This window comes from Ranitomeya variabilis, chromosome 2 (genome assembly GCF_051348905.1).
Source record: "Ranitomeya variabilis isolate aRanVar5 chromosome 2, aRanVar5.hap1, whole genome shotgun sequence".
NCBI lineage: Eukaryota > Metazoa > Chordata > Amphibia > Anura > Dendrobatidae > Ranitomeya > Ranitomeya variabilis.
In genome coordinates, this window is record NC_135233.1 from 835,496,726 (window position 1) to 835,520,281 (window position 23,556).

A 23,556-nucleotide genomic window follows, 5' to 3' on the forward strand; every position below is an offset into this window, starting at 1 on the left:
GTCATAAGTTCTTCCCCAACAACAGTACAGACAAAAAGACTGAGGAGTACATGTAAACCAAAGCAGGCCTCAAAGGCCCCAGGTACGTGAATCTGGGGTAGTCACAAAAAAAGCGTTGCTATACGAGATGCCTATAACATAAAAATATATGAACAACTGGATATTACTAACAACTATATACCTGAGGATTACCTTGAGTTTCAAAATTCTAGTTTTACAGATAATAGAAAACAAGTAACCTAGCAGGCCTGCGAGGCCCCAGGTACGCGTTCTAGGGTTAACTCACCGTTAATATTTGTGGGGGGCTTTTCTATATCTTTGGGGTCATTTCTCTGAGGCAAGTAAGGACTTTACTTTCCCTCTAGGAATAGGTAGTTTCTCAGGCCGTGAAGAGACATCTAGGATTTCCAGGTAACGTTCCACGGCTGCCTATAGTTGTTTGCGGATAGGATCAGGTTGCGGTCAATCCAGATACCACTTCCCCAGAGCTGGTCGTCGGTCTAGCTAGTCAAACTTGCGATCCTTGCCACTAGGATCATAACAGTACAGCCGGCCCATAAAGTGTTAATTGCATGGCAGAAGCAGGAGAAGAGAAGCCTTGAGGATTTTTTTTTTTTTTGCTGCCATGTGTCTAGCTGCTGTGTGTCTAGCTTCTCTCCTCCTCTTAATCTTGGTGTGGCTCTGAATTCAGCTGCTGACATGGATATCCAGAGTTTGGCCTCCAGTGTAGATCATCTTGCTGCAAGGGTACAAAGTCTTCAGGATTTTGTTGTTCACAGTCCTATGTCAGAGCCTAGAATACCTATTCCGGAGTTGTTTTCTGGAGATAGATCTAGGTTCCTGAATTTTAAGAACAATTGTAAATTGTTTCTTTCTTTGAAACCTCGTTCCTCTGGTGATTCCGTTCAGCAAGTTAAGATTATTATTTCTTTCTTGCGCGGCGACCCTCAAGATTGGGCCTTCGCATTGGCGCCAGGGGATCCTGCATTGCTCAGTGTGGATGCGTTTTTTCTGGCCCTTGGATTGCTCTATGAGGAACCTAATCTTGAGAACCAGGCTGAAAAAGCTTTGTTGGCCCTCTCTCAGGGGCAAGATGAAGCAGAGGTGTACTGCCAGAAATTTCGGAAATGGTCGGTGCTTACTCAATGGAATGAGTGTGCCCTGGCTGCAAATTTCAGAAAGGGTCTTTCTGAAGCCATTAAGAATGTCATGGTGGGGTTCCCTACGCCTGCAGGTCTGAATGAGTCAATGACTATGGCCATTCAGATTGATCGGCGTTTGCGGGAGCGCAAACCTGCGCACCATTTGGCGGTGTCTTCTGAACAGACACCTGAGTCTATGCAATGTGATAGAATTCTGACCAGAAGTGAACGGCAAAATTATAGACGGCAAAATGGGTTGTGCTTTTACTGTGGTGACTCAGCTCATGTTATCTCAGCATGCTCTAAGCGCACAAAAAAGATTGATAAATCTGTCACCATTGGTACTTTACAGCCTAAGTTCATTTTGTCTGTTACCCTGATTTGTTCCCTGTCATCTTACCCGGTTATGGCTTTTGTAGATTCAGGTGCTGCCCTGAGCCTGATGGATTTGTCATTTGCCCGGCGCTGTGGTTTTGTTTTGGAGCCTTTAAAATTCCCTATTCCACTAAGGGGTATTGATGCTACACCATTGGCTATGAATAAACCTCAGTACTGGACGCAAGTGACCATGTGCATGACTCCTGTTCATCAGGAGGTGATTCGCTTTCTTGTTCTGCATAATTTGCATGATGTTGTCGTGTTGGGTCTGCCATGGTTGCAGACTCATAATCCAGTCCTGGATTGGAAAGCAATGTCTGTGTCAAGTTGGGGTTGCCAGGGAATTCATGGCGACGCTCCTGTGGTGTCTATTGCTTCATCCACTCCTTCTGAAGTCTCTGCGTTTTTTTCGGACTACCAGGATGTATTTGATGAGCCCAAACTCAGTTCTCTACCTCCTCATATGGATTGTGATTGTGCTATAAATTTGATTCCTGGTAGTAAGTTTCCTAAGGGACGACTTTTCAATTTGTCAGTGCCGGAGCATGCTGCTATGCGGAGTTATATAAAGGAGTCTTTGGAGAAAGGACTTATTCGCCCCTCCTCTTCCCCTCTGGGTGTGGGGTTCTTTTTTGTGGCCAAGAAGGATGGTTCTCTGAGACCCTGTATTGATTATCGCCTTCTAAATAACATCACGGTCAAATTTCAGTACCCCTTGCCACTGTTGTCCGATCTGTTTGCCCAGATTAGGGGGGCTAGTTGGTTCACCAAGATAGATCTTCGAGCAGCGTATAATCTTGTGCGCATAATGCAGGGCGATGAATGGAAAACAGCATTTAATACGCCCGAAGGCCATTTTGAGTACTTGGTGATGCCTTTTGGGCTTTCTAATGCCCCCTCTGTGTTTCAGTCCTTCATGCATGACATCTTCCGAGAGTATCTGGATAAATTTATGATTGTGTACCTGGATGATATTTTGGTCTTTTCTGATGATTGGGAGTCTCATGTGAAGCAGGTCAGGATGGTATTTCAGGTTCTGCGTGCCAATGCCTTGTTTGTGAAGGGCTCTAAATGTCTCTTCGGAGTCCAGAAGGTTTCCTTTTTGGGATTTATTTTTTCTCCTTCTACTATTGAGATGGATCCAGTCAAGGTCCAGGCTATTTATGACTGGACTCAACCTACATCTGTGAAGAGTCTTCAGAAGTTCTTGGGTTTTGCTAATTTTTACCGTCGCTTCATCACTAATTTTTCTAGTGTGGTTAAGCCTTTGACGGATTTGACCAAGAAGGGTTCTGATGTGACGAATTGGTCTCCTGCGGCCGTGGAGGCCTTTCAGGAGCTGAAACGTCGATTTTCTTCGGCTCCTGTCTTGCGCCAGCCCGATGTCTCTCTTCCCTTTCAGGTCGAGGTTGATGCTTCTGAGATTGGAGCAGGGGCTGTCTTGTCGCAGAGAAGCTCTGATGGCTCTGTGATGAGACCATGTGCTTTCTTTTCAAGAAAGTTTTCGCCTGCTGAGCGGAATTATGATGTTGGTAATCGTGAGTTGTTGGCAATGAAGTGGGCATTTGAGGAGTGGCGACATTGGCTTGAGGGAGCCAAGCATCGTGTGGTGGTCTTGACGGATCACAAGAATTTGACTTATCTCGAGTCTGCCAAACGGTTGAATCCGAGACAGGCTCGATGGTCGCTGTTTTTCTCTCATTTCGATTTCGTGGTTACATATCTTCCGGGTTCGAAAAACGTGAAGGCTGATGCCCTTTCTAGGAGTTTTGTACCTGACTCCCCGGAAGTTTCTGAACCGACTGGTGTCCTCAAAGAGGGGGTGATTTTGTCTGCCATCTCTCCTGATCTGCGACGAGTGTTGCAGGAGTTTCAGGCCAATAGACCTGACCGTTGTCCACCGGAGAGACTGTTTGTCCCGGACAGATGGACCAGTAGAGTTATTTCCGAGGTTCATTCTTCGGTGTTGGCGGGTCATCCTGGGATTTTTGGTACCAGGGATTTGGTGGCGAGGTCCTTTTGGTGGCCTTCTTTGTCATGGGATGTGCGTTCCTTTGTGCAGTCCTGTGGGATTTGTGCTCGGGCCAAGCCTTGCTGTTCTCGTGCCAGAGGATTGCTTTTGCCTTTGCCTGTCCCGAAGAGGCCTTGGACGCATATTTCCATGGATTTTATTTCGGATCTTCCTGTCTCTCAGAGGATGTCTGTCATCTGGGTGGTTTGTGATCGTTTTTCTAAAATGGTCCATTTGGTACCTTTGCCTAAGCTGCCTTCCTCCTCCGATTTGGTGCCACTGTTTTTTGCAGAATGTGGTTTGTTTACATGTTATTCCAGAGAACATTGTGTCTGATAGAGGATCCCAGTTTGTGTCCAGATTTTGGCGGTCCTTTTGTGCTAAGATGGACATTGAATTGTCTTTTTTGTCGGCCTTCCATCCTCAGACAAATGGCCAAACCGAACGAACTAATCAGACCTTGGAAACTTATTTGAGATGTTTTGTTTCTGCTGATCAGGACGATTGGGTGACTTTTTTGCCATTGGCTGAGTTCACCCTCAATAATCGGGCTAGTTCTGCTACTTTGGTTTCACCTTTCTTTTGCAATTCTGGTTTTCATCCTCGTTTTTCCTCGGGTCAGGTTGAGCCCTCTGACTGTCCTGGGGTGGATTCTGTGGTGGATAGGTTGCAGCAGATTTGGAACCATGTGGTGGACAATTTGACATTGTCCCAAGAGAAGGCTCAGCGCTTTGCTAACCGCCGTCGCTGTGTGGGTCCCCGACTGTTATGACCCCAGTGGACAGGGTCTCAGAGGAACGTGTAAGTCTGCGAGATACAAGAATCCAGCTCATAGGGCTGTGGTAACTGGGTTGACCAAATAGCTACTCCTAACGCCAACACTAGAAGTAGCCGGGGATCATGCCTACGGTGATCGCTAGATGACTCGCGCCAGCTGGAGAATCTAACTACCCCTAGGAGAAGAAAACAAAGACCTCTCTTGCCTCCAGAGAAAGGGACCCCAAAGCAAGATACAAGCCCCCCACAAATAATAACGGTGAGGTAAGAGGAAATGACAAACACAGAAATGAACCAGGTTCAGCAAAGAGAGGCCAGCTTACTAATAGCAGAATAAAGCAAGATAACTTATCTGGTCAACAAAAACCCTATAAAAATCCACGCTGGAGATTCAAGAACCCCCGAACCGTCTAACGGTCCGGGGGGAGAACACCAGCCCCCTAGAGCTTCCAGCAAAGGTCAGGATACAGATAGGAACAAGCTGGACAAAAATACAAAACAAAACCAAAGCAAAAAGCAAAGAAGCAGACTTAGCTTGAAATACAGGAACCAGGATCAAAGGACAAGAGCACAACAGATTAGCTCTGAATTCAACGATGCCAGGCATAGAACTGAAGGTCCAGAGAGCTTATATAGCAACGCCCCTGAACTAACGGCCCAGGTGAGCATATAGGAGAAGACAGAAGCTCCAGTGTCAAATCACTAATGACCACTAGAGGGAGCAAAACGCAAATTCACAACAGTACCCCCCCCTTAGTGAGGGGTCACCGAACCCTCACCACGACCACCAGGGCGATCAGGATGAGCGGCGTGAAAGGCACGAACTAAATCGGCCGCATGAACATCAGAGGCGACCACCCAGGAATTATCTTCCTGACCATAGCCCTTCCACTTGACCAGGTACTGAAGCCTCCGCCTGGAGAGACGAGAATCCAAGATCTTCTCCACCACGTACTCCAACTCGCCCTCAACCAACACCGGAGCAGGAGGCTCAGCAGAAGGAACTACAGGCACAACGTACCGCCGCAACAAGGACCTATGAAACACGTTGTGGATAGCAAACGACACAGGAAGATCCAGACGAAAGGATACAGGATTAAGGATTTCCAATATCTTGTAAGGACCAATAAAACGAGGTTTAAATTTGGGAGAGGAAACCTTCATTGGAACAAAGCGGGAAGAAAGCCACACCAAATCCCCAACACGTAGTCGGGGACCCACACCGCGGCGGCGGTTGGCAAAGCGCTGAACCCTCTCCTGTGACAACTTCAAGTTGTCCACCACAAGATTCCAGATCCGCTGCAACCTATCCACCACAGAATCCACCCCAGGACAGTCAGAAGGTTCCACATGACCCGAAGAAAAACGAGGGTGGAAACCAGAGTTGCAGAAAAACGGCGAAACCAAAGTGGCGGAACTAGCCCGATTATTAAGGGCAAACTCAGCCAACGGCAAGAAGGTCACCCAATCGTCCGATCAGCAGAGACAAAACACCTCAAATAAGCCTCCAAAGTCTGATTAGTTCGCTCCGTCTGTCCATTAGTCTGAGGATGGAAAGCAGACGAAAACGACAAATCAATGCCCATCCTACTACAAAAGGATCGCCAGAATCTGGAAACGAACTGGGATCCTCTGTCTGACACAATATTCTCAGGGATGCCGTGCAAACGAACCACGTTCTGGAAAAACACAGGAACCAGATCGGAAGAGGAAGGCAGCTTAGGCAAAGGAACCAAATGGACCATCTTGGAGAAGCGATCACATATCACCCAGATAACAGACATGCCTTGAGACACCGGAAGATCAGAAATGAAATCCATGGAGATATGTGTCCAAGGTCTCTTAGGGACAGGCAAGGGCAAGAGCAACCCGCTGGCACGAGAACAGCAAGGCTTAGCTCGAGCACAAGTCCCACAGGACTGTACAAATGACCGCACATCCCTTGACAAGGAAGGCCACCAAAAGGATCTGGCCACCAGATCTCTGGTGCCAAAAATTCCTGGGTGACCTGCCAACACCGAGGAATGAACCTCGGAAATGACTCTGCTGGTCCACTTATCAGGCACAAACAGTCGGTCAGGTGGACAAGAATCAGGCCTATCAGCCTGAAATCTCTGCAACACACGTCGCAGATCTGGAGAAATAGCTGACAAGATAACTCCATCCTTAAGAATACCAACAGGTTCAGCGACTCCAGGAGCATCAGGCACAAAGCTCCTGGAAAGAGCATCGGCCTTCACATTCTTTGAACCTGGTAAATACGAGACAACGAAGTCAAAACGGGAGAAAAACAATGACCAGCGGGCCTGTCTAGGATTCAGGCGTTTAGCAGACTCGAGATACATCAGATTTTTGTGATCAGTCAAGACCACCACACGATGCTTAGCACCCTCGAGCCAATGACGCCACTCCTCAAATGCCCATTTCATGGCCAACAACTCCCGATTGCCCACATCATAATTTCGCTCAGCAGGCGAAAACTTCCTAGAGAAAAAGGCGCAAGGTCTCATAACAGAGCAACCAGGGCCTCTCTGCGACAAAACGGCCCCTGCTCCAATCTCTGAAGCATCCACCTCAACCTGAAAGGGAAGCGAGACATCAGGCTGGCACAAAACAGGCGCCGAAGTAAACCGACGTTTCAACTCCTGGAAAGCCTCCACGGCAGCAGGAGCCCAATTAGCCACATCGGAGCCCTTCTTGGTCATATCCGTCAAAGGTTTCACAATGCTAGAAAAATTAGCGATAAAACGACGGTAGAAGTTAGCGAAACCCAAGAACTTCTGAAGACTCTTAACTGACGAGGGCTGAGTCCAATCAAGAATAGCTCGGACCTTGACTGGGTCCATCTCCACAGCAGAAGGGGAAAAAATGAACCCCAAAAAGGGAACCTTCTGTACACCAAAAAGACACTTTGAGCCCTTGACAAACAAAGAATTTTCACGCAAAATTTTAAAGACCATCCTGACCTGCTCCACATGCGAGTCCCAATTATCAGAAAAAACCAGAATATCATCCAGATAAATGATCAAAAATTTATCCAGATAGTTCCGAAAAATGTCATGCATAAAGGACTGAAAAACTGAAGGGGCATTAGAGAGCCCAAAAGGCATCACCAAGTACTCAAAATGACCTTCGGGCGTATTGAATGCGGTTTTCCATTCATCACCTTGCTTAATGCGCACAAGGTTGTACGCACCACGAAGGTCTATCTTGGTGAACCACTTGGCACCTTTAATCCGGGCAAACAAGTCAGACAACAGCGGCAAAGGATACTGAAATTTGACAGTGATCTTATTTAAAAGCCGATAGTCAATACAAGGCCTCAAAGATCCGTCCTTTTTAGCCACAAAAAAGAATCCCGCACCAAGAGGGGAAGAAGATGGACGGATGTGTCCTTTCTCCAGAGACTCCTTGATATATGAACGCATAGCGGTATGTTCAGGTATCGACAGATTAAACAGTCTTCCCTTAGGAAACTTACTGCCTGGAATCAAATCTATTGCACAGTCACATTCCCTATGAGGAGGCAATGCACTGGACCTGGACTCGCTAAAGACATCCTGATAATCAGACAAATACTCCGGAACTTCCGAAGGCGTAGAAGAAGCAATAGACACAGGCAGGGAATCCTCATGAATACCACAACAGCCCCAACTTGACACTGACATAGCCTTCCAGTCCAGGACTGGATTATGGGTCTGTAACCATGGCAGCCCCAAAACAACCACATCATGCATTTTATGCAAAACAAGAAAACGTATCACCTCGCGGTGTTCAGGAGTCATGCACATGGTAACCTGTGTCCAATACTGCGGTTTATTTTCTGCTAATGGCGTAGCATCAATACCCCTAAGAGGTATAGGATTTTCTAATGGTTCAAGAATAAAACCACAGCGCTTAGCAAATGAGAGATCCATAAGACTCAGGGCAGCACCTGAATCTACAAACGCCATGACAGGATAAGATGACAGTGAGCAAATCAAAGTTACAGACAGAATAAACTTAGGATGCAAATTACCAACGGTGACAGGACTAACAACCTTAGTTATACGTTTAGAGCATGCTGAGATAACATGTGTAGAATCACCACAGTAGTAGCACAAGCCATTCTGGCGTCTATGAATTTTCCTCTCATTTCTAGTCAGGATTCTATCACATTGCATCAAATCAGGTGTCCGTTCAGACAACACCATGAGGGAATTTGCGGTTTTTCTATCACATTGCATCAAATCAGGTGTCCGTTCAGACAACACCATGAGGGAATTTGCGGTTTTGCGCTCCCGCAACCGCCGGTCAATTTGAATAGCCAGGGCCATGGTATCATTCAGACCTGTGGGAATAGGAAAACCCACCATAACATTCTTAATGGCTTCAGAAAGGCCATTTCTAAAATTAGCAGCCAGTGCACACTCGTTCCAATGTGTCAGCACGGACCATTTCCGAAATTTTTGGCAATACACTTCAGCCTCGTCCTGGCCCTGAGACATAGCCAGCAAGGCTTTTTCAGCCTGAATCTCAAGATTGGGTTCCTCATAAAGTAAACCGAGTGCCAGAAAAAACGCATCAATATCAGCCAATGCCGGATCTCCTGGCGCCAACGAAAAAGCCCAATCTTGAGGGTCACCCCGTAAGAATGAAATAACAATTTTTACTTGTTGAGCAGAGTCTCCAGACGAACAGGGTCTCAGGGACAAAAACAATTTACAATTATCCCTGAAATTCCTAAACTTAAATCGGTCTCCTGAAAACGGTTCAGGAATCGGTATCTTGGGTTCAGACCTAGGATTTCTGATAACATAATCTTGTATACCCTGCACACGAGCAGCAAGCTGGTCCACACTTGTAATCAAGGTCTGGACATTCATGTCTGCAGCAAGCTTAAGCCACTCTGAGGTAAAGGGGAAAAGAAAAAAAAAAAAAAAATGAGAGAGAAAAAAAAAACTCAAAATTTTCTTTCTTATAATCCCACTTCTGCAATGCATCAAACATTCAATACTGGCCTGGCATACTGTTATGACCCCAGTGGACAGGGTCTCAGAGGAACGTGTAAGTCTGCGAGATACAAGAATCCAGCTCATAGGGCTGTGGTAACTGGGTTGACCAAATAGCTACTCCTAACGCCAACACTAGAAGTAGCCGGGGATCATGCCTACGGTGATCGCTAGATGACTCGCGCCAGCCGGAGAATCTAACTACCCCTAGGAGAAGAAAACAAAGACCTCTCTTGCCTCCAGAGAAAGGGACCCCAAAGCAAGATACAAGCCCCCCACAAATAATAACGGTGAGGTAAGAGGAAATGACAAACACAGAAATGAACCAGGTTCAGCAAAGAGAGGCCAGCTTACTAATAGCAGAATAAAGCAAGATAACTTATCTGGTCAACAAAAACCCTATAAAAATCCACGCTGGAGATTCAAGAACCCCCGAACCGTCTAACGGTCCGGGGGGAGAACACCAGCCCCCTAGAGCTTCCAGCAAAGGTCAGGATACAGATAGGAACAAGCTGGACAAAAATACAAAACAAAACCAAAGCAAAAAGCAAAGAAGCAGACTTAGCTTGAAATACAGGAACCAGGATCAAAGGACAAGAGCACAACAGATTAGCTCTGAATTTAACGATGCCAGGCATAGAACTGAAGGTCCAGAGAGCTTATATAGCAACGCCCCTGAACTAACGGCCCAGGTGAGCATATAGGAGAAGACAGAAGCTCCAGTGTCAAATCACTAATGACCACTAGAGGGAGCAAAACGCAAATTCACAACACCCAACTTCGTGTGGGGGATTTGGTGTGGTTGTCTTCTCGTTATGTCCCGATGAAGGTTTCCTCTCCTAAGTTCAAGCCTCGTTTCATCGGTCCTTATAAGATTTTGGAAATCCTCAACCCTGTGTCATTTCGTTTGGACCTCCCAACATCGTTTGCCATTCATAATGTGTTCCATAGGTCATTGTTGCAGAGATATGTGGTGCCTGTGGTCCCTTCTGTTGATCCTCCTGCTCCTGTCTTGGTCGAGGGGGAGTTGGAGTATGTGGTGGAGAAGATCTTGGATTCTCGTATTTCGAGACGGAAGCTTCAGTACTTAGCTAAATGGAAGGGCTATGGTCAGGAGGATAATTCCTGGGTTGTCGCCTCCGATGTCCATGCGGCCGATTTGGTTCGTGCCTTTCATTCGGCTCGTCCTGATCGGCCTGGGAGCTCTGGTGAGGGTTCGGTGACCCCTCCTCAAGGGGGGGTACTGTTGTGAATTCTGTTCTCGGGCTCCCTCCTGTGGTCATGAGTGGTACTGTGTGAGTTTGTTCTTGGGCTCCCTCTGGTGGCCTTTAGCGATATGGCTGGGCTCAGCTGCTTCATTTCCTTCTATGCTGGGCCTATTTAACTCACCTGGACCTTCATTTGTTGCCTGCTGTCGGTGTATTCAGTCCTGATTCTGAGCTCTCCTGAATATTCCTTGTGACCAGTCTCCTGCTGGAGAAGCTAAGTTTGCTTGTTCATTTTGCTCATTATTTCCTTGAAAACGTTTCTCGGTATATGATGAGTTCAGTCCAGCTTGCTTTTATGTGATTTTTTGCTTGCTGGTTAGTTCTGGGGTGCAGAGTGCGCCCCTCACATCGTGAGTCGGTGTGGGGGTTCTTGTATTCTCTGCGTGGTTTATTTTTATTTTTGATTTTGTTTTTGTACTGACCGCACAGATTCCTATCTATTTTCTGTCTATCTAGTGTTAGCGGGCCTCATTTGCTAAACCTGTTTCATTTCTACGTTTGTATTTTCCCCTTAACTCACCGTTATTATTTGTGGGGGGCTGTTTATAACTTTGGGGTTATTTCTCTGAGGCAAGTGAGGTATTTGCTTTCTCTCTAGGGGCAGTCAGTTTCTCAGGCTGTGAAGAGGCGTCTAGATTTTTAGGCAACACTCCACGGCTGCCTTTAGTGTGTTGGATAGGATCAGGATTGCGGTCAGTATAGCTTCCACATCCCCAGAACTTGTCCTAACATTCTGGTTATATGTATCAGGTCAGTTTTGAGATCCTACCACCGGATCATAACAGCTCCCCCAAATATGTTTCAGCAGGAAAGCAAAGACTTCAAGTGTTTTCAGACTGGAAAGCACTGCAGGTCCCAACCATGAATGAATAAAATTTTTAGATTCTTGGTAGGGAAGAGTCGAGGTCACGATAAGTGCACATGTATTGTCATGGAGTGCGTACAGCACACAACCCTGATCCACTGTTACTCCAGATGTCACTCTAAATTAATTAATAGTACAAGGGATGCTCCCCCAAACATGTTTCACCAGAAAACCAGCATCTTCAGAGATTGCATGGCAATTACAGATTATAAGCCCATGTAAAAGGCCTTATCACTTTAAAAATGTGGTAGACTATGCTCAATTGTTCCAGTAGTAACTGTGTACTGTCATGATCCATTCAAGGGTTTAATCCTGTCTGCCCTTTTCCTGGGCGGATCATGTCAAGGGTTAACTTTGCTCTGCCTCATTCTGGGTTCAGGTTTGCTATTTAGCTACCATGCATCCTGCTGCCGGTGTCAGCTATAGTTCTGCCTTCGGCATGTGAACCTGACTCTGGTAGCTCTTGATTTGTCCTGCTGTGATCCCTGACTTGCCCCGTGCTTGGTGACTCCCTCTGTCTGCTCTTTTCCCAGTGTTTCCCTGTTTGTCTGTTTGATTCTCTGGTTCCTGACTTGGCTCGTATTCAGACTCGTTTCTGCCTTTGTCTTATCTGCTTCTGACCACTGCTGATCCTCCTGGCTTGTTCCTGACCACATTTACTGCTTATCCCTTTTGGTACTTCTGCCTCTGATTGTATTTTGACTTGGCTTGTCTGACCACTCTCTCGTCACTTGGTGGCACCTGTACTGCTGCTCTGTGGTGCTTATCTGTGTACGCAGTCTCACTTCCCTCTCAAGCTCCCTCTGGTGGAGGTTGCGTTATACTGCACTGCAGCAGCATGACATGTACATTGTATTCAATGCTAAACCTGAAAACTTTAGTGAATTATATCATTATCATTTCTGGCTGTATCTGCTGAATGATAAAGAGTAACTTAGAGTCTGTAAATAGACATGTCCTGATAATTGTCAGCCATTATTAAGTGCTCAAAGCTTCATAGAGTACAACACAATTATTTGCCTCCTCGGAGCACAAAAGCTTTCTAATGTTTACAAGGCTGTTTATTGTTTGTGGGAAGCATGATTATGCTGGCTTTACTGACCGCCTTTACGAACTGTACAGTCTTTTATGGAACTCTCCTATTTTGTTTGCTCTTGTGGAAGGGAAAAATAAAGTCAATACTCAACAGAAGAAGATTTCAATTTATTGTTATCTTTGGCATTAAGAGAATGTATTATGTATAATGTTGAAAATGTAATTCAATCTGGTTGTGAGCATTATATATGAAGGATATACTTAGAAAGATCTGCAACTTGGTTACAAAAAGTACTGTACATTTGATAATTATATCACTAGTCATCTCTGCAGACAATGGAGTATATTAGAGATATGTTTTCCAAGCCCTCTCCACCAATACACCCAAAAAGAGATCAATTTCTAGGCAAATATGACAAAACTTGCAACTGTTTTTAGTGCCAGACAAATTAGAAACATCTAATAATAAAAATGACTATATGAACTCGCTATAATAGGTTACTAATTTTTTTAAATTTTTTATGTAGATTGGAAAATAAACGAATTCCGCCATGGAAAAAAAATAATATATGCAACACCTAAACCTGATTAAAACAATAGGTCAGTTTCTGATGATACCCTCATTTTTGGATTTTTTAAATTTGTGATCTGATTATTAGCCACACTATTTTCAAAGATGAAAAGTTAAGAAAAAAGGAAAAAAAATATATACAATCAATGATTGCACTGCAAAACCAAGCTAATTTTCTGTAAAAGGTGTGCATATTTGCCACAATTCTTTGACTATGTGGCACATTAATGTGTATATTGGCCATTGACAGATGGAGTTGATAATATTAATTAACACATTATTAGAATGACACCTGCCAATGGGGAGGAAGGGATATATTTGTCAGTAACTTATATAAACTAGTAACTATTAACATAGCTCACAGGGCCAAAAAGAGAGATAAGTTCATGCAGTTCAGACTATTTTTCTACAATGTTTATTCACTGCAAGGTAAAAACATACATGAAGAAAAAGCCAATTTTTCTTATCTTATATCATAGGAAATTCATAAATATGCCACTCAAGTAAGGCCTCCAGATGTCTTTTAAACTCTTTTAATGAATTCATCATGACAGCCAACTTGGGCAAAACACTCTATAGTCTCAATGATTTTCCAGTAAAAATCCTGTTTTCCTTTGTTGGTAGAGAACAGTCAATTCTTGAAGTTGATGTTAGAAGTAAGAAGTAAGCAACTATTAGCATCTAAGTCACTTTGAAAATGGCCAAATTGTGATGGCTAAACCGCTAGAACATTAGAGCATCTCCAAACCTGTAGGACTTGCATGGAGTTTCGAATAGTAGTTAGGATCTAGAAAAAGCAAAAAGAGAACCATCAAACCCAAAAGAGGATCATACACGAGGGAACCGAAAACTAGCTAGCAACAGAAGTGCAACTGTGGGACACATGGATGAAAATGTCAATGTTTTATTTTTGGAGGATTGAAGCCCGGATGATTTTATTATCTATTTTATTATCTGTATATAATCATAAATATTCCATTATTTTTAAATTAGGTAGCACTACAGTTCACAAATTATCAATGGATAGATAAGTCATGCACTCTCTGTATATTTGTTTGTGCTCAAAAGTAATGACAATAGTTACAAAAACAGGCTTCAAAAACATACTTCGGCACTAATTAGTGAAAATAGAAAAAATATTTTTCCTTTTTCTGCAAATTCAAAGGATAGCAACAGAATTGAAAAGCTTTTCAAGACTGTTGTTATCCTTTGATTTTGCATCAAAAAGGAAAAATATTTTTTCTATTTTCACTAATTCGTGTCAAAGTACCGTATATGTTTTTGAAGATTACAATACACAAAACATTTTGTAGCATATATTTACTTTATATGCATGTTTTGATCTGGTATATATATATATATATATATATATATATATATATATATATATATATATATATATATATATATATACACACACACAGTACATACAGGTGCATCTCACAAAATTAGAATATCATCAAAAAGTAAATTTATTTAATCTCTTCAATACAAAAAGTGAAACTCGTATATTAGATAGAGTCATTACAAACAGAGTGATGTATTTCAAGTGTTTACTTATAATAATGTTGATGATTATGGCTTACAGCCAATGAAAACCTAAAGGTCATTATGTCAGTAAATTAGAATACTTATAACACCAGCTTGAAAAAAATATTTTAAAATCCGAAATGTTGGCCTAATGAAATCTATATTCAGTAAAGGCACTCAATACTTGGTAGTGGCTCCTTTCACATCAATTACTGCATCAATGCGGCGTGGCATGGAGGCGATCAGTCTGTGGCACTGCTGAGGTGTTATGGAAGCCCGGGTTGCTTTGATAGCAGCCTTCAGCTGGTCTGCATTGTTGGGTCTAGACTCTAGTGTCTCTCATCTTTCTCTTGACAATATCACATAGATTCTGTATGGGGTTAAGGTCAGATGAGTTTTCTGGCCAATCAATCACAGTGATACTGTTGTTTTTAAACCAAGAATTGGTACTTTTGGTAGTGTGGACAGGTGACAAGTCCTGCTGGAGAATGAAATTTCCATCTCCAAAAAGCTTGTCGGCAGAGGGAAGCATGAAGTGCTTTAAAATTTCTTGGTAGATGGCTGCGCTGACTTTGGTCTTGATAAAACACAGTGGACCTACACCAGCAGATGATATGACTCCCAAAACCATCATTGATTGTGGATACTTCACACTAGACCTTGGAAATCAAGGTCCCAGAGTCTGTTGGAAGAAAGGAGAGACTGACAATCCAAGCTGCTTGAGGTCTAGTGTGAAGTTTCTACAATTTATGATGGTTTGGGGAGCTATGTAATCTGCTGGTATAGGTCCACTGTGTTTAATCAAGACCAAAGACCACATCAAAACCCTGTTATGGGTAGCCCAATCTCCAGACCTGAACCCCATTGAAAACCACTGGAATGTAATCAAGATGATGATGGATAGTCACAAGCCATCAAACAAAGAAGAACTGCTTACATTTTTGTGCCAGAATCAGTGTGAAAGACTGGTGGAAAGCATGCCAAGACGCATGAAAGCTGTGATTAAAAATCATGGTTATTCCACAAAATATTGATTTCTGAACTCTTCCTGAGTTAAAACATTAGTATGGTTTCTAAATGATTATGAACTCGTTTTCTTTGCATTATTTGAGGGCTGAAAGTACTGTTTGTTTTTTTTTAATTTTGACCATTTCTCCATTTCAGAAAAAAAAAATTGTTTGGAAATTCAGAGACATGTTGTCAGAAGTTTATAAAACAAATTAACAATTTACATTTTACTCAAAAATATAACTATAAAGAAAAAAAATCAGACAGAATGAACATTTTGCAGTGTTTTCTTAATTTTTGCCAGAGCTGTATTTCCTGAAAAAAATGAATCAAGTGAAAGTTTTTCTGTATAGAGCACTCATGTTAAATACAAAAGAGCAAATTATAAAGAACAATTTAAAACAAAAATCAAAGTGAGGGAAAAATAGAAAAAAACTAAAGCTTGTTGTGACACTGGTATTGACACCCTTTACATTAAATTATGGTAGGCCATGTTCCTTTGTCACAATGAGGAAGACAAAAGGAGCTGCCTGAGGACATCAGAACTGCTATTATTAGTGAACACTAGACGTCCAGGGTATAAGGCCATCTCCAAAGACCTTGGTATCGTAGTTTCAACAGTGCACAATGTTATTAAGGAGTTTGACAAGAAAATTCTTTGAATGTTGGTGCGAATGGTTTGAAAACCACCATTTCAAACATCCAAAGACCTGAAGGGCAACCTGGAACAGTTTTGGTTCATGGTTTCAAGAAGTACCATATGCCACACACTAAATCAAGCAGAGCTTTATGGGCGAGCACCATGGATGAAGCCATTGCTGAAGAAAAGACATAAAAAGGAACGACGGATCTTTGTCAAAGAGTACCGTGACAAACAACAATCCTTATTGGAAAATGTTCTGTGGACAGATTAAATAAAAATAGAGCTTTTGTCAATACAAAGCAAAATGCTACCAACAGTTAAGCATTGTGGAGGATCCAAAATGCTGTGGGGTTGCTTTGCTGGGTCTGGTACTTGAGGCCTTGAGCTTATCACAGGAATCTTGAAACCAGAGAATTTTCAAGATATTTTAGAGCAAAATGTCTTACACTGTGTAAGAAAACTTGGTTTGAGTCGAACATCGTGGGTCTTCCAGCAAGACAAAGACTCAAAGTTCACATCCAAAAGTATACGGGAATGTTTGAAAAAGAAAAAATGGACTGTTTTAAAATGGCCAGCAATGAGTCCTGACCTCAATCTCATTGAAGATCTTTGGGGTGAGCTGAAATCTGCCATTGGGAAAAATGAACCCTGCAAACATTCAAGAGCTTGAACAAACTGCAAAGGAAGAGTGGGAGAAAATACCAGCTGAGAAGTGTGAGAAGCTTATAGGTAGCTACAAGAAACATTTGGAGGCTGTCATCAATGCCAAAGGGTGTGCAACCAAGTATTAATTAGTGATGCCTTTTTTGCTGCAAAGGTCATTTATTCTGTTTCTTCTTTGAAATTGCAACATGCAAGTTGAAAATCAATGTTTTATTGTTATATTACTTTGGACCACTAATTAAAATATCCTGAGGATATAACTATGGAACATTTACATTTATTTCTGAAGATATTGTACTGTCTATGAAAAAAATTAAAATGTGCCAATGATAATAAGCATCACTGTATATACATAGACGTACGCCGGCAGATTCCATTTTATGACTATTATATGCCAATATATATGTTGAAATCTAACTCCTAAAATCAGATGATATTACACTACTATAGTGAAACAAATAAGAATTCATGCAGTTGGCTTTTAAGCAATATAATATAAAATGGTAAATTAATTTAATAATATGACGTGAAGGATTATGAAAATTTAGTTAAAATTGTAATTCACTGATTTATCGCCAAAGTCAGGTTTGGTCTGCAATTCAGATAAGGGGACAGCTCCATCTAGGGGACAAGGATATCCTAGCCAGATCTAGTGTACAGTGCCTGCCAGGCTCAAATCTAAATCAGTGTATAACAGGTTTCCTTTTTATCTAATAATGGTGAAATATTGTAAATGGTATTTAATATGAGAAAAGTGGATATACCTCTTAAAACTTGTCATTTAAAAATGCTAAAAATGAAATAAAAACAGATGATATAAGTAAACCAAATCTCTTTAACCCTTTAATTAACTATAATGATTATAACTGCTTCTGAAAAATCAGCAGCAGACCACTATGGTTTACTATTTGTGGGGACAAACAGTATTACAATAGAAAACAGTGTATTTATTATCAATATTACTATTCTGCAAAAAAAATATATTGTGCAGTCTGCTGCCTTTTTTGTTTTCCTATGTGTTATGCAAATCATGCAATTGGACCTTAGACCATACAGCACACGTCATATCCTACTGTAGATACAATTGTGACATCCCTAACAAGTATGGGATGCTGATAAGATGCGGCACCATCCTTACATTGTTACCGTAGTTATAATAGTACCTTTTGTTATGTCTACTAACTGTATCAAATCTAAAAAAATACCTTGATGGGGGTCAGTTGTTAGAGTAAAAGAAAATCTTATACTGTTGTTCTTCCCAGTCTCATTTGGACTCCAGTGATCCTTGCTTAATAGTAACATTTTACCCCTAGCCCTTCCTGATGTACAGTTGAAACCAGAAGTTTACATACACTATATAAAAAGACACAGATACATGTTTTTCTCAATATCTGACATGAAATCAGAATAAACCTTTTCCATTTTAGGTCAGTTAGGATTACCATAATTATTAATATTTGCCAAAAGCCTGAATAATGAGAGAGAGAGAATGTTTTAAGGCATTTTTATTAGTTACTGCAAAGTCAAAAGTTTACATACTTTTCATTAGTATTTTGCACCATTGCCCTTAAACTGAATGACTTGGGTCAAACGTTTGGGATATTCTTACATAAGATTCTCATAATAGTTGGTCGGAATTTGGGCCCGTTCCTCCTAACAAAACTGGAGTAACTGATCCAGGTAGATCGCCTTGCTTGCATCTGCCTTTTCAGCTTTGCCCATAAGTTTTCAATAGGATTGGGATCAGGGCTTTGTGATGGTCACTCCAAAACATTGACTTTGTTATCCTTAAGCCACTTTGTTACCATTTTGACAGTATGCTTCAGGTCATTGTCCATTTGGAAGACCCATTTCCATCCAAGCTTTAACTTCCTGGCTGATATCTTGAGATGTTGCTTTAGTATTGCCACATAATCTTCTTTACTCATGATGCTGTCTATTTTGTGAGGTGCACCAGTCCCTCCTGCAGCAAACCAACCCCACAACATGATGCTACCACCCCCATGTTTCACAGATGGGATGGTGGTCTTAGGCTTCCAAGCTTTTCTCTTTTTCCTCCAAACGTAACGATGGTCATTATGCCAAAAACTTCAATTTTAGTTTCATCAGATCACAAGACATATCTCCAAAAATGAAGGTCTTTGTGCCTGTGTGCATTTGCAAACATAAGGCGGGGTTCACACTGCATTACAGCAGCCCGTTCAACACATACGTTAAATGGGCTGCTGTAACGCAAGTGCCGCCTTTGGCACATCGCTAGCGCAGAAAAAGCACTGCTAGCTCTATCTGCGCTAGCAGTGACGGACCTGGAAAGGCTGGGTTCACATTGCATTCCCCCAGTCCGTTAGACGGACTACGTTACACCGCTGCATAACGCGGTGTAACGTAGTCCGCTAGCGCCGCCATTGACTGCAATGTTGGATGCATCACTAGCGCACGCCCACAATGGGCGTGAGCTAGCCATGTGCCGTCATTGAGTGATGGACCCTGAGACGCGGGCTGCAGCGTTTCCGGGTCCGCCATTGATAACGCAGATAGAGCTAGCAGATGCTCTATCTGCGCTAGCGATGTGCCAAAGTTGGCACTTGCGTTACAGCAGCCCGTTTAACGTATGTGTTGAACGGGCCCACGTCTCTGGGTCCGTCACTCAATGACGGCCCATGGCTAGCGCATGCCCATTGTGGGCGTGCGCTTGCGATGCATCCGACATTGCAGTCAATGGCGGCGCTAGCGGACTACGTTACACTACGTTATGCAGCGGTGTAACGTAGTCAGTCTAACGGAGTCACTGAACGCAATGTGAACCCAGCCTTAATCTGGCTTTTTTATGCTTCTTTTGGAGTAATGGATTCTTCCTGACAGAGTGGCCTTTCAGTTCATGTTGATACATCATCTTCACAAGGTCTTTTGCTTTTGTCATTGAGTTGATATGCACATGTCTGACCAAAGCACTGTTATGATCCTTAGTGGCTGAGGATCACGAATAGACCAGCAAGTGAATAAACTAAGGACAAGCTCTAGGGAGATGGTAACTGGACTGATCGCAAATCTGAACCTATGCAACACAACTAGAGGTAGCCGGTGAACGTGCCTAAAAATTTCCTAGACGTCTCGAGCCAGCCTGAGGAACTAGCTACCCCTAAAGAGAAAGAGAGACCTAGCTTGCCTCCAGAGAAATAATCCCCAAAGATATAGAAGCCCCCAACAAATATTAACGGTGAAGTAAGAAGAAGGCACATACGTAGGGATGAAATCAGATTCAGCAAAAGGGCCCACTAGTACTAGAAAGCAGAAAATAGAGCAGGGGTCTATGCGATCAATAAAAAACCCTTACAAAATATCCATCCTGAGATTTCAAGAACCCACGCACCAACTAATGGTGTGTGGGGAGAAACTCAGTCCACTAGAGCATCCAGCAAGCGAGGGAATCACATTTTAGCAAGCTGGACAAGACAACATGATAAACACTGCTGATCAAAAAATGAGCAAACAAAACTTAGCATGTCCTGGATGGACTGGGAGCAAGGTAGTCAGAAGGAATCTGAGTAGCACTAATTACATCGACAGCCGGCAACAAGTGGAAGTAAAACAGAGCTAAATAGGAACCTCCCAGAGGATAACGAACCAGCTGATAGCCAGAGACCAGCAGGATAACAAACAAAGCCACCAGGGGGAGCCCAAAGCAAAAGTCACACCATACCACCAGTGACCACAAGAGGGAGCCTGAAAACAGAGTTCACAACAGTACCCCCCCTTAAGGAGGGGTCACCGAACCCTCATGAAAACCCCCAGGGTGATCAGGATGAGCCACATGGAAGGCACGAACCAAATCGGCCGCATGAACATCAGAGGCGACAACCCAAGAATTATCCTCCTGACCATAGCCCTTCCACTTGACCAAATACTGGAGCCTCCGTCTAGAAACACGAGAATCCAAGATCTTCTCCACCACGTATTCCAATTCTCCCTCAACCAGCACCGGGGCAGGAGGCTCAACCGGAGGAACCACAGGTACCACATACCTCCGCAACAACGAGCGATGGAACACATTATGAATAGCAAATGATGCCGGGAGGTCCAGACGGAATGACACAGGGCCAAGGACTTCCAGAATCTTATAAGGACCGATAAACCGAGGCTTGAACTTAGGAGAGGAGACCTTCATAGGAACGAAGCGAGAAGACAACCACACCAAGTCCCCAACGCGAAGTCGGGGACCCACACAGCGACGGCGGTTGGCAAAGAGCTGAGCCTTCTCTTGTGACAACTTCAAATTGTCCACCACATGATTCCAAATCTGATGCAACCTATCCACCACAACATCCACTCCAGGACAGTCAGAAGGCTCCACCTGACCCGAGGAAAAACGAGGATGAAACCCCGAATTACAAAAAAAAGGAGAAACCAAAGTAGCAGAACTAGCCCGATTAAGGGCAAACTTGGCCAATGGCAAAAAAGTAACCCAGTCGTCCTGGTCAGCAGAAACAAAACATCTTAAATAAGTCTCCAAGGTCTGATTAGTTCGCTCGGTTTGGCCAATCGTCTGAGGATGGAAGGCCGACGAGAAAGACAATTCAATGCCCAACTTAGCACAAAAGGTCCGCCAAAATCTAGACACAAACTGGGATCCTCTGTCAGAAACAATGTTCTCAGGAATCCCGTGCAAACGAACCACATTTTGAAAAAACAGTGGAACCAACTCGGAGGAGGAAGGCAACTTAGGCAAGGGCACCAAATGGACCATCTTAGAAAAACGATCACACACCACCCAGATGACAGACATTCTCTGAGAGACAGGGAGATCTGAAATAAAATCCATGGAATTGTGCGTCCAAGGCCTCTTCGGGACAGGCAAAGGTAACAGCAAACCACTGACACGAGAACAGCAAGGCTTCGCCCGAGCACAAATTCCACAAGACTGCACAACAGAACGCACATCCCGCGACAAGGAAGGCCACCAAAAAGACCTGGCCACCAAGTCTCTGGTACCAAATATTCCAGGATGGCCCGCCAACACCGAAGAATGAACCTCGGAGATGACTCTGTTAGTCCATCTATCCGGGACAAACAGTCTCTCCGGTGGACAGCGGTCAGGTCTATCCGCCTGAAACTCTTGCAGCACACGTCGCAAATCTGGGGAGATGGCAGACAAAATCACCCCATCTCTAAGGATACCAGCCGACTCTGAATCTCCAGGAGAGTCAGGCACAAAACTCCTAGAAAGAGCATCAGCCTTCACATTCTTCGAACCCGGCAGGTACGAGACCATGAAATCAAAACGAGAGAAAAACAACGACCAACGAGCCTGTTTGGGATTCACCCGCTTGGCCGACTCGAGATAAATCAAATTCTTGTGATCAGTCAAGACCACCACACGATGTTTAGCTCCCTCGAGCCAATGTCGCCACTCCTCAAATGCCCACTTCATAGCCAACAGCTCCCGATTACCGACATCATAATTCCGTTCGGCAGGCGAAAACTTTCTTGAAAAGAAAGCACATGGCTTCATCACAGAGCCATCGGGGCTTCTCTGCGACAAAACAGCCCCCGCTCCAATCTCGGAAGCATCAACCTCCACCTGGAAGGGAAGTGAGACATCTGGCTGACATAAGACCGGAGCCGAAGAAAACCGACGCTTTAGCTCCCGAAAAGCCTCCACAGCCGCAGAAGACCAATTAGTCACATCAGAACCCTTCTTGGTCAAATCCGTCAAAGGCTTAACAACGCCAGAAAAATTAGCTATGAAGCGACGGTAAAAATTAGCAAAACCCAAGAACTTCTGAAGACTCTTAACAGATGTAGGCTGCGTCCAGTCATGAATAGCCTGAACCTTGACTGGGTCCATCTCAATAGTAGAAGGAGAAAAAATGAAACCCAAAAAAGAAATCTTCTGGACTCCAAAAAGACATTTTGAGCCCTTCACAAATAAAGCATTGTCACGCAGGACCTGAAAGACCATCCTGACCTGCTTAACATGAGACTCCCAATCATCCGAAAAAAAACATAATATCATCCAGATACACAATCATAAACTTATCCAGATATTCACGGAAGATGTCATGCATAAAGGACTGAAAGACTGAAGGAGCATTAGAAAGTCCAAAAGGCATCACCAAGTACTCAAAATGGCCTTCAGGCATATTAAATGCAGTTTTCCATTCATCACCCTGTTTTATACGCACAAGGTTATATGCACCACGAAGATCTATCTTGGTGAACCAACTAGACCCCCTAATGCGAGCAAACAAATCAGTTAACAATGGCAAAGGATACTGAAATTTGACCGTGATTTTATTCAAAAGGCGATAATCAATACAGGGTCTCAGGGAACCATCCTTTTTAGCCACAAAAAAGAATCCTGCACCAAGAGGGGATGAGGACGGACGAATATGTCCCTTCTCTAAAGACTCCTTTATATAACTCCGCATGGCAGCATGCTCCGGCACAGATAAATTGAAAAGTCGTCCCTTAGGAAACTTACTACCAGGAATCAAATTTATAGCACAATCACAGTCCCTATGAGGAGGTAGAGAATTGAGTTTGGGCTCCTCAAATACATCCTGGTAGTCTGACAAAAACGTAGGGACTTCAGAAGGAGTGGACGAAGCAATTGACACCACAGGAGCGTCACCATGAATTCCCTGACAACCCCAACTTGACACCGACATAGCTTT

The 23,556-nt window shown here is 43.4% G+C and overlaps 1 protein-coding gene and 1 long non-coding RNA gene across 6 annotated transcripts in view; both read right to left on the reverse strand.

The window, feature by feature from the left end:
- Positions 1–16,757, reverse strand: part of LOC143807950 (uncharacterized) — a 33,602-nt gene extending 16,845 nt beyond the window's left edge. The window contains exons 1-2 of the long non-coding RNA XR_013221840.1: positions 16,666–16,757; positions 13,787–13,825 (exon numbers count right to left, since the gene is read on the reverse strand). This is a non-coding gene — a long non-coding RNA (uncharacterized LOC143807950). The remainder of the gene's footprint in view (positions 1–13,786; positions 13,826–16,665) is intronic.
- DLGAP2 (DLG associated protein 2) overlaps positions 1–23,556 on the reverse strand; it is a 1,328,681-nt gene that overhangs the window by 886,319 nt on the left and 418,806 nt on the right. The window lies entirely within an intron of this gene.